The following is a 4,372-nucleotide window of genomic DNA, read 5'->3' on the forward strand; positions in this document are numbered from 1 at the left end:
ATAGAATAGAGAACAAAGTATGTATTTAAACCACTAGAAAAACTGATTTCTCTTAGATATGGGACTAAACTTTTTGATGGAAAGAAATCATCAATTTTAAAACTTTCCTAACAGGTGTTGGGTGCCATCTTTGGCCATAGGCCATATGCTAGTAGCATTGTTGGTCCAGTCGACGATGGTATCACTGGGTAGGATAAATGGTGGTGCAAGATACACTGATGATGGTGATGTCAGGATAAATGGTGGCTGTGGTCCGTCCAAAGCAGGTTCCATGTTCACCTCGAACTGTATCCTAATCATCATCATGATTGTGTCAAACTTTTGATCCAACACATTGAATCTTTGTTCTAGATTCGACACATAAGTCTCCACATAACCCATGTGCTCTTCTATGGGTTCTTTCCACTCGCTCCTTGAACAATGAGACATCACAGACATGTGATCAAGATGTGGCTTTGATACCAATGATAGGGCATTGATCTTGGGATCGGTGCCCTATTGGATTTTGCATAAACCATGAAGGGATTGGTCCCTCGATGCATTCATGAAACTCGAGAAATCATGAAAGCCATGGTTGAAGGGAGGAACACATTTTTTAAAATTGGAGGCGGTCGTCTCAACCAAAGGGAGATCCTCAATCACGATGATTATACCATCTAAAAACAGAAAAGTTACATAGAATGAAAAAGTGATCTTGAAGGAGGAAATTTCGCCAAAAATGTCCAAGATGCTATGTATTTTGGCTAAATCCCCAATGTATAGTCATGAGGTGGATCAAGTCTAATGTAAGTCCAATCCGATATAAATAGATTCAAACCAAAGCAAATACAAATTGGTTCAAGATGAATATGATCTCAAATAAACCAAACCAAAGCAACAAGTCCAAAACCCAACCAAATACCCATCCTAGATACACACGGGTCCAAAGGAGAAGAAATAGATCAGATCGATCAAAACAAAAAGAACATGGTCCAGGATGATTTTGTAGCAATTAGGGCTTCGGTCTTGGGATCAATACCCTATTGAATTTTACGAAAATTGTGAAGGGCTTGCGCCCTCGTTGATACGTTCACGAAGCTCGAAAATAGTTGAAAGCCACTATCTAAGGGAGGAATACATTCCCAATGATTAGAGGTGGTGGGTTCAATCAAAGAGAGATCCTTAATATCGATGATTGTACCATCGAAAAGTGATAAAGTTACACAAGAGAAAGGTGATCTTAGAGGAGAAAATTGTCGCAAAATATCCAAGATGCTCCATTTTTAGGCTAAGTCCCCAACATATAGTTTTGAGGTAGATTGGGTCTAGTATGGATTCAATTCAGTACAAATAGATCCAAATCAAAGCAAAGATGAATTGATCCAAGATAGATCTAATGTCAAACAAACCAAACCAAAGCAACAAGTCCAAAACCCAACAAAATACCTAACTCAGATACACACGGGTCCAAACAAGAAGAAATGAATCCGATTAATCCAAACAAAAAGAACAGGGTCCAGGTCGATCCATAATAGATAATTAGAATATAATTTTATATCTACCTAGCATTAATATTTGAAAAATGCTTATAGAATTTAGCATAATTTTTTTTACAATTCACAGACCTATCTAAATTTTCTTATTTTTTGTATTCATGCATGAAATTTCATAAAACCGTTTAGAAATGTTATCCCTCAATTAATCAAGATTTTCTTTATTTTTAGAAAATTGGCAAGGCATTTGCATACAAAAAATGTTCACAATAAAGGATGCCAAAAAAGATCATTTGAGAAAAAAAAAGTTGCTTGCGGCTTGATTTTACATTGTAAACTTCCTTCTTTTCTTAATGCATCAAAGTTGAGTTGTGTCCTCATGAACTATCTATTAATTAGCAATCTAAACAAATAACTTGAATATATCCCAAGAGCAAGTTTGGATGTCATCAACATGGAATAATTGTACATTTTACAATAGTAAACTTTTCATTCCTGGCATAAAAATGGTGTCATTTTTATTTATTTGTAATAAGATAATACCATGACATGTTTGAACAAAAAAAGGAGAAAATGTTGTTTTATAAGTTTTTTTAAAAAGGCCAACAAGTATTTTTATTTCAAAGAGAAAGAGGGAAGAAAAGGAGGATAATATTTCTTAAAATTTGGTGATTCTCTGTACTTGACAAAAAAAGTTAATGATAATTTTTTTTAGAAAATACTTAAGTTAAAAAAAAAGAGAGTAAAAGTACAAACCTAATTATGCATATCAAAATTTTATTAAAAAAAATTAAAACTATAATACCCAAATTTACAAAACATTACAATATTAATTGTATCCAGTTGCTAAAAAAACAAAACAACATCTAAATGTAAATTAATAATAAGGGATACACAATTCTTTACTAATGAGGATTGTTTGTGGATTCTCCATATTACATTTCACTTTATTTTTCTTAATGTCACATTCTTACTAACTCCGCCTCCTACCAAATAAAGTCTTTACTGGATTAAAAAAACATATAAATAATCTACTCAAGTAATTAATGAGACATTATTTTGAGCTCTTTATAGGCTAAAGCAAACTAATAATTAATGATAACTTATAGGAAAATTTTGTGGACTCTCTAATTTGAACATTCATTTTTTTTATGGTCTTATAAACTCTTTCTTTGTGCTTAAAGTTAACACCTAATTAATGAGGCAAAATAATTTAATTAGAATCGTACATATAGTAAGTTAATAATATCAAATGTTGGTTATTGATTTCTTTAAAATCAACTCCCCATATCAAGTGATGTTAGCCCATTTTCTTAAAAATTATCTTGTGATTATCAAGATTCTTAAACTAAGATTAAAAAGAAGTAAATCAATGAGAAATTACTTCAAGTTTCTAAGGTCGACACAAAACACAAACTAATAAAACTTACAAAAACTACCAATTTTGGTTGATTTGACAAGAAAGTCTACAAGATGTAACTAAAGTTTGATGTTAATAAAAGGTCGATCTTATGGTCGCATATCGACCAGTAACCGAGTTAAAATCTTGGTGAGACTTTGAGACAAAACTCGGACAAGATCATGCTTTGACTCGGCCGAGTCAGTCAAGACTCGACTGAATCAGCGAATATTTATTTTGAGACTTGGCCAAGTCAGCCGACTCTCATCTGCCTTATCTTTTAATAATGACTAATTAAATTCCTTTCTTGATAACAGGTTTAGCACCGCCCCTTGCACCCAGTTGCCATTTTTTAGGTAGATTTAAATTCTATTTAATTTTACTTAAGTGGTTCTCACCGTCCTCACACCCAATCAACCATGCCTTCTTTAATGGCTCAACCTTTCTTTTTTTGTTGCTTGCAGTTCAACATTTTTAAGGTAGTTTTAATTTCTACTTAAATTTAATTGAGTCCATTGTTCTTGAATTACACCAGCCGTTACATCCAATTAACGCCTTTAAAAATATAAAAAAAATGAATTGAATTGGGCCCTTTTGAATCGTCGTTAGTTGATTCAATCTGAATCAGCCGATTTGTGCCACTTTTGACGCCGCACCCGGCTTGTTGTTACGGGGGGTCGCGAAGCTTTAACATTGGTTTATTTATATCATATTATCCTTTTTTCCTTTTCTTAATGGGCCTCAAAGTTCAATCTTTGTCCCTCCAAAAAAAAATATTCAAAATGAACTAGCTAAGCTTCGGATAAGCTCATGATAAGACAGCTCTAGTTTTTCTTGAGTTGATAAAATAAGTTCCTGCTCAAGCTTGCATTGAGGGCATTTGATTAATCTTAAATTCAGAAGGTTGAAGTGGGAGAATCTAATAGAGCCGCACCCTCTTAATGCTCGTCCATTTTCAATGAAAATGGGAGCTGTCACCAAGTATTACAACCATTCTGCCTCAATGGCAGCATTGTGAAGAAAATACAAGAACAAGTCCCCAACTTTTGGTTAACTTTAAAGAGTTCTAAATTGGCTTTGCATATTGAAGCTCGAACTACAGCCATATCAGAAAAAACAGTCTGAGGGTATCTTATCCTGAATCTCTTGCACCATGGTCTTGAAGCCTTTCACAACCTCCTCCACTCTAAAGCCATCCTAATCCTTGCAGAGATCATACAATTTTCAGATGAAATTTTCAGCTCTTTCTCTCAGATGCACATACATAAGCATACATCCACATGCAGATCCATGCACTACTAAGTAGGCTAATATTCTGATATAACAATGATATCCCATTGAGTTCCTCTGCGTCACGGAGAGAGAGAGAGAGAGAGAGAGAGACGATGGAATAAAGGAAACAAGGGAGCAGAATAAACATGCAATACACTGTACTGGGCACATCCAGTGTTTTCCAGTGAGATGTTGGCAGGATGCCTGTAGACTACTGGAATCATTTTAA

The sequence above is a fragment of the Nuphar pumila genome, chromosome 15, assembly GCF_984573655.1.
Source record: "Nuphar pumila chromosome 15, dmNupPumi1.hap1.1, whole genome shotgun sequence".
NCBI classification, from domain to species: Eukaryota; Viridiplantae; Streptophyta; class Magnoliopsida; order Nymphaeales; family Nymphaeaceae; genus Nuphar; species Nuphar pumila.